We start from the raw sequence: 8,397 nt of genomic DNA on the forward strand, positions 1-8,397 counted from the left end.
CAACTCTTCTTTGAACAACTTTCTCACCTCTTCACCCAAGCATGATGCTCCTTGATTCTCTGTAACTCTCTGGGCATTTTTCTATCATCCAGTTGATTATGTATCTTGTAAAAGCTTTCCTTTCTCACCAGACCCTGAGCTCCTGAAATGCTGGGTCATAACTTCCATCTGCCCTTGCCTCAGAAGCAGTTTGCTCAGTCCCTAGTTCAGAAAAGGTACTCAATCAATGTTTATAGAATGAAGGTAGGGTTAGCTAGAGGAACTCAGGGAAGACCACAACTGGTTCAAGGATACATGGAATTTGAAGGCAAATCTGAGAAGTGCAGGACCAGAAATAGGTTAAACTTAGGAGAGAAAACAGAAAATCCAGAATCGAAAAATTCCTGAGTCTAACTTGAACCATGTGCAAGTGCTAACATGTGATTGCTTTTGACTGACAAAAACATCCATTTCATATGGTTCAGCCTAATAAAATCAATCCCCTAAGTAAGGTAAAATTTAATTTTGCACCTACTTTTAGTATAACTTTTTATTTCCTTATAGTTTGAGCTCCTCATTCTAGTGGCCATTAAAAAAAATGTACTCAAATTGGTAATCCTGAGAGAGTTGGGTGTCACTCTAGAAGCCAGGCTTTGCTTCCAATGGCCCGTCTCCTTAGAGTAGCTAAAAGTCAGTAGCCTTGAGGCTGAGTATCTCTCTCCCCTCTCCCTGCTGGGTCCATGGTCTGTTTGGCAGAGGGGGATGCCAAGGAAACCACAGCAGGGTGAGGGCAGCGAATGGGAGGGAGGGCTCTCAGCAGCGGGGCTACTGATATTACAGTGTTATGATTTGTGGTCTCTGAAGGAGTGAGACAGACACTGCATGAGGGCTTAATAAATCTTAAGTCAATGTGTGAGATTGAGAACATTTAAGAAAGACTGAGCTATACTATGAGCTATACCAGAACTGAGCTATACTATGGTAGAATCCTCAATTCGTAATTCAGTTTTTCAATAGATATATTTTTTGATCATACCACATTAGGCTTGACACTCAGCAACATTTTGTTTTAGCCCCTAGACAACTCCTAAATCTTATCTAAATCTAGACTACTACACTGTTCCTTTTCTGGAAGCTTAGATACTGTCCAAAATGTCCTAATATCCTTGCTTTTGACTGTTTCAGAGAGCTAGAGATTGAATGATAGGCTTAAAGGAAATTGGGGGGGAGAGGAAGTTGGTGAGCTGATGCCTACATGGGTGAAACATATGATAAATTAAAGGGAAGTATTTGTACGGGGAAGGGATAAGATGGGGCCACAGGGATACCTTTGGGTGGGGCTTTGCAGGTTTGAGGGGGGCTAGGGATGGGAGGATGGGTCAGATGGCCCAAGGAATTGGGGGGAGGGCTAGGGGAAACAGCTGAACATGGGAGATTGTCAGGTATGTGGTTGTAACTATAATGTTGACAGAACTCTTTAGAAAATATAATAAGGAAGGATTACTTGTTTGAGGTGCTTAAGAGGGGGCATCTGGGAAACGGACTTGGCCCAATGGTTAGGGCGTCTGTCTACCACATGGGAGGTCCGCAGTTCAAACCCCGGGTCTCCTTGACGCGTGTGGAGCTGGTCCACGCGCAGTGCTGATGCGCGCAAGGAGTGCCGTACCACACAGGGGTGTCCCCTGTGTAGGGGAGCCCCACGCGCAAGGAGTGTGCCCCGTAAGGAGAGCCGCCCAGCGCGAAACAAAGTGCAGCCTGCCCAGGAATGGTGCCACACACACGGAGAGCTGACACAGCAAGATGACGCAACAAAAAGAGACACAGATTCCCGTGCCACTGACAACAACAGAAGCGGACAAAGAAACAAGACGCAGCAAATAGACATAGAGAACAGACAACCGGAGGGGTGGGAAGAGAGAAATAAATAAGTAAATCTTTAAAAAAAAAAAAAAAAGAGGGGGCATCTGGCACAGGGGCAGGCTTCCAGGGAGTGTATGAGTGCTCATTTTGTCATAATGTGATATATCATTGATACTGTATGGGGAGACCCATACAGTAAGTGCAAAGATGTACCCACATCCTGGGAAGGCCTGATGTTCTCAAATAGAGGGAATTATGTCTCTTGAGAGAACTAGTGGCTCCCAATAGGTTAGGGTAGTCTAGAATGTCAAGCCCTCAGCATTGTTGCAAGTATCTGTGAATCTGGTCCTTCAAATAGTGAAGACTGATTGTCACTATGGGCCCTGAGTGGAGGGGAAGAGAGGTATAGAATAGATGGAATCAGGGTAACTGGGGGGCAATGGAAGTGTTCCACAAGATCATGCAATGATGGATATAGGATATGTTAAATTACACCAAAAATGTATAAAAGTCTATAGGCTAAAACGTAAACCATAATGTAAAACATAAGGTAACTAAAAATCTAGAAAATTGCACAGTCTAAAATATAAACCATAATGTAAATGAAAATGGAACCATGTTCGGTAGCTGTGTTTCAATATCTGTACATCAGTTGCAGCAAATATAACATGAACATGTAAAAAGATCATTGCTGGGGAAGTTGCTGAGGGCAGGGAGAGGGAAGAAGAGATGTGATGTGGGGGCATTTTCGGGACTTGCAGCTGTCCTAAATGACATTGCAGGGACAGATGCTGGACATTTTATATCCTGCCATAATCCACTGAATGGACTGGGGGAGAGTGTAAACTACAATGTAAACTATTATCCATGTGATGCAGCAGTGCTCCAAAATGTATTCACCAAATACAATGAATTCACCACAATGATGAAAGAGGTTGTTGATGTGGGAGGAGTGGGGTGAGGGTGGGTGGGAGGTATATGGGAAGCACTTATATTTTTTTAACATAACATTTTTTGTGATCTATGTATCTTCAAAAAAATACAATAAAAATTGATGGGGGGTTGGGAATGGGGTATATGGGAACCGCTTATGTTTTTTAATGTAACATTTTGTGTGATCTCTTTAAAAAAATATAATTTAAAAAATAATAAAAAACCCTTGCTTTTGACTGTTAGGGCTTAAATAAAAAAAAAATGAATTTTACCTGACCATAAAGTTATTTGCTTGGGGACTGGAGATACAAATAACACTTAGCTTCAAGCAAATCTAATGATACACAGACCCATGCTGTAATACAAGTCTATTGTGACAACTCTGACTATTCTTGGAAATGACTGTAGCAAGTTTCCCTTTAATTCCCTGCTATTTGTCGATGTGGGGCATCTTTCAGTTTTTCCAAGAAGATGGAGTTCTGTATCAATGTGGTTGAAGTCTCTCTGTGGATTCCTTAGGCACCTTCACAGTCATTGGACATCTCTGCGGTGAAATCACAACATTTTTGTGATGCCCACAGTCACAGACTATTGTTGAGCATAGTCTCTATTTCTCAATAAATGTGCGAAAGAGAACTGTACTGAAATAGGACTATAATTCTCAAATTCCAAGCAGGTTTGGAAGGAAGAGGAAAAAGTTTTAAATCTAACTTGTGACAAATGTTCCCCAACCTTCAACGCCTGTATCCATGGTGATGACCTGTTCAAGAAAAGCACAGACTAGGAATATTTTAAATGAATGAATGAGTATTTAGAGATTATCAACTATAATTCTCATTTTAAAATTGGGATATTGAGATTTTACAATTTTAAATGATTCACCAAACCCAAGTCAAATATCAGTCTTCTAACTCCTGGTCTAATGCTTTTTGTTTTACACACTAGAATGACTTTTATATTTTGCATTTGATTTTACCATTTCCATTCTCAAGATCAGAGCCCTGGATTGGATCCTTTGCATAGACTGCCTGTAATACTGTTTTGAGATCTGGACTCCATTTGCAGTCTTTCCCCATCGCCAAAGCATCCGGTATTTCGCATCTGACTCACCTCTCTAACAGCATTCTCTTTCTATCAGTGACCCACGATGGAGGCTGCTCCTCAGATAAGTCACCCTTTGTCCACAAGCCAGAACGAGTTTCTATGTAACTGATGAAGAATAATTGGGACTCTTGGTTCCCTGGAGGTTCGGAGGGCAACTTCATCTCTGGTACCTTCCTGGGGAATCTTTCTACCATCCCTAAGCTCAATTTTCCAACTGTTGTTCTATGAGACATGGTATAGTGACTGGTATCCATCCCCTGGGTCCTCCATGGGGCACCTAGAAGGGCCACGTGGGCGAGCAGGTCTGATAGAGCCTGAAGTCATCACAGGAGGCAAGATCAGTGAGCAACAGCCAGCTCCTGAGCTCACTGCCCCCTTTCATGGGCAAGGGGCCATGGAACTGCTGGAGAACATTTTCTAGTTATCCAAGGAGAAAAACATGCACCAAAAAGTGAGGATGATCAGGATTAGCAATAAGGAGGTTGAGTGGGGGCTCTTGGCCAGCACAACCTCAGACAGCAGCCCCAAATTTTCCTCTTCACAATGAGAAATACGGATCTTCAAAATACACCTTTTTAGTGGTGGTCAAGGTGGCACCAAGGGATAACTACTCTAACAATGCATGCTCATCCTAAAAATTATTTTGAAATATTTGAATGAAAATCCAATGGAGGGAGTGTATGTGGCTCAAGTGGTTGAGTGCCTACTTCCCACATGGGAGTTCCTGGGTTTGGTTTCCTGTGCCTCCTAAAGACAAAAAAAAAAAAACAGGCAAACAAACAAAAAAACCAACTCAGGGAAGCTGAAGTGGTTCAATGATTGAGAGCTGGTTTCCCGCACACAAGGCCTCGGTTTCAATCCCTGGACCCGGTACCTAAAAAAAAACCCAACAATCCAATGGAATGGATTCTAACACCACCCATATTTCTCCAAAACATTTCAATATTATTTTTTCTTTCAAATCTTTGCTCCAATCATATCTGCAGTGAAGACTTTGGAATACATAGTTGAAAAGGATAACACCTACCCTCATCTCGACATTCATCGACCTTTTAATTAGTTTAATTTTTAATTTATACTTATCGTTTGTCACCTTCTAAATTATCATTTTGCTATATTGTTTTTCTCTGTCTTCCCCTGCTAGAATGTAAATTTTTAGAGCAGCGCTTTTGTTTTTGTTCACTGCTACATTCCCATGTCTGCCTAGAATAGTACCTGTTATGTAGCCACTCCCCAAGTATTTCCTGAATTAAACAGTTTGTATCAGACCCTCCCCTCTGATACAAACTGTTTAATTCAGGAAATACTAAGTTCTTTATCTAACTTTATCCAAGTTCTTTATCTATCCTTTAAACTCATCGCTATATGCCATTCCCTAGTAAGGGACCATGACATTATATTGGGCTTCAAATTTCGGGGAGTTCTGGATCACAGAGTGTTTCAACAATGGCAATGGAGGGATACTGGTATGGGATACCAATGACAGGTGATATATGACTGACAGGGAGCGGTACAGAACATATGTCCAGGGTGCATGGCAATGTTTGGATATACTCATAGTGGCAACAATTAAAAACCACAGTAGGGGGGGTACTGGGTTCCTGGCCAGTGGTGCTCTGTCGTGGTCCCTAGGGGAGCAGCGACAGTCTCCCAGGTACAGTGGTGGGGACCGGGAGGGAGTGAGGGTTCAACAGTGAGCCCCTGATACTAATGACTATGCTTGTGAGCTGATAAACCCAAAATAATAACAAGGCCTAGAGCAACTTTGTGCCTGGGAATTTCCTTCTGTCAGCCTTCATGTTACTCAAATGTGGCCAGTCTCGAAGCCAAACTCAGCATGTAAATGCAATGCCTTCCCCCCAGCGTGGGACATGACACCCGGGGATGAGCCTCCCTGGCAACGAGGGACCACTATCAACTACCAACTGATGATGCAACTGGAAAATGACCTTATACGGAAGGTTCAATGCGGATCAGCAGAATATCCATGTCTACATAAAATACCATGACTTTAAAATGCTGTTTGACCTAAAGTAAGGGGGAAATGGAAAGGAGAAATGAGTTTATATGGCTACGAGTTTCTAAAAAAGAGTCTGGAGGCTGGCAGAAGGTTTGCCCTCATGCACAACTGAGCAGAGTCAGAGAGACAGATAAAGCAGATACAACCCCCAGATATTGGTTCCTTTGAGGGCTAAAGAGACCCATGGGAGTTATGGTCATGGCCGATGGGGTTAACTACCAGGTCAGATGGCCCCTCTTTGGAACTGGTGTTTATGTGTGATGAATCTGGACTCAGATGGGATCTCCCTTCATAAGACTTTCATGCTAATGTGCTGGAGGTGCAGTTAATGTTGGGGTTTAAGATATATTTAGGGGATTTGAATCTCTGGACTGACAATGTGATAGCCAGATCCTGAGCCTCAACAGACTCCAGCACCTACAATCTGATTTATTGGACTTACCACACTCAGCTAAGATGGAGGTGAAGAAGGACAACCACCACACCATGGAGCCTAGAGTGATTACAACTGAAAATGGGAGGATTGCATCCAGCATCCAGGTGGAATCTGAGCCTCCTCTTGACATAAAGGTGCAATGGACACAACCAATCCAGTGTCCACATAGAAGAGGTGGCATTGGATTGGGAAAAGTGGACATAATGGACAAAGGGTATGGGGAAAGGCAGGAAGAGATGAGAGGTGGAGGCGTCTTCGGGACATGGAGCTGCCCTGGATGGTGCTTCAGAGGTAATCACCGGACATTGTAAATCCTCACAGGGCCTACATGATGGAATAGAGGAGAGTATGGGCCATGATGTGAACCAATGTATATGAGGTGCAGAGGTGCCCAAAGATGTACTTACCAAATCCAATGGATGTGTCATGATGATGGGAACGAGTGTTGTTGGGGGGGGGGGAGAGGGGGGGGTGGGGGGGGTTGAATGGGACCTCACATATATATTTTTAATGTAATATTATTACAAAGTCAATAAAAAATTAAAAAATTAAAAAAAAAAAATAAAACACACACACACAAAAAAAAAAAAAAAAACAGTTTGTAGACTCTGTTGATATGAGCTGCCTCTGCTCTTCTGAGGTCCGTCAGGGCTTCTGCCACCAAGACCACCTACTTTAGTAAATCAGGTATATAGATTTTACCCTTCCTGAGGCATCTGTCGCATTTAATAAGTATATTTCTGCTAACACTCTCTGGAATCTTCTATCTCTGGACTGTCTTTCATGCTCTGCTCCCCACTCACCCACCCATGGCTCTTCTCCTTGCTTCCTCCTATTGGGATCTGCCTGATCTCAGCTGCTTGCTGTTGGCAGCCCTTGCCCTATTTCAGAGTCTGCAGATTATGTGAATCACCACAAATGAGGTTTATTGATTCCCCCACTGCTCTAGTTCATATTACTGTATCAGCCTTTCAAGAGGAGAAGGGGTAGACATGGCAGTCAGAACCTCTGCTCTGGGCCCCACACTTCAAGCACCCCCTTTCCTTCCCAACCTCTTCTCCCAACACTTTGGAGTATATTCCTTGAAATTTTCTAATCCCTTTCCAGGGTCTGGTACTGTCAGGGCTGGCAATGTCCTCCTAGAAGGAGGCCCCTGTCCCAGGCCAGACCCATATGACCCTGTGGGTCTTCATTTCTGCCTTTTGAGGTGCTTTCTGACCCTCTACCCTGCACATGGGGTCAACCAGACCTCCTGAGGATCTCTGACTCTCACATTGATGGGGTTCTCTCAAAGACAGGTGATTAGACTTCCATTCAAGGGGGGTGGCCTGGCAAGTGTGATACTGTTGCTGGTTGAAGCAGTTGGGAATCACCCAAGCTTGGCGTCACCAGAATGGGGCTGACATGCTTATTTGGGTAACTTTCACATGAGACACAAGACCTGTTCAGGGCTCTGCACTCCCCCCTCATCTAGCCTCTGACAACTGGGGCAACAACTGTCATTGCCAAGGGCTTTTCACCATGTATGTATTAGGCAATCCTTCTGGAATAGCCTTTGAGACTGAACACCAACTGGGCTTCCAATCAATGTCCTCTCTTGTCTTCCAATGAGGTGATGAGGTTGGGCTCTCCCAGTAGGTGTTAAGCTGTGCCTGATGAGAGCAGGATATTCCTTGTGGGAATGGGATTGCTCATCTCTCTTCACCTATGGACACTTGATCTACTTTCCCCAATGGTGGCAGTGTATGTAAGGCAGGGATGCAGTCCACACTGAGAGTCCACATTCCAGAAATGCATGATTACCGCCTAAAGGGTCCACGAAAAGATGGCTGGAATATGTGTTTTATGTTTACACTACAAAATACTGAATGGTAAATTAAGGTGAACAGAAAATGAATATTGGTTCATATTTCCCCACACACTACACTGTGGGTACAATTTGCATTGCGGTCATCATCAATGGCACACAGTAACAACCTTTGAGAGAGTTATTGGAAGCCAGCATGGCTGGATGTTGCATGGTTTTGAGTTGTCATGTAAGCAGCACTACAGACATCCCATTAGG

The sequence above is a fragment of the Dasypus novemcinctus genome, chromosome 1 (genome assembly GCF_030445035.2).
Source record: "Dasypus novemcinctus isolate mDasNov1 chromosome 1, mDasNov1.1.hap2, whole genome shotgun sequence".
NCBI classification, from domain to species: Eukaryota; Metazoa; Chordata; class Mammalia; order Cingulata; family Dasypodidae; genus Dasypus; species Dasypus novemcinctus.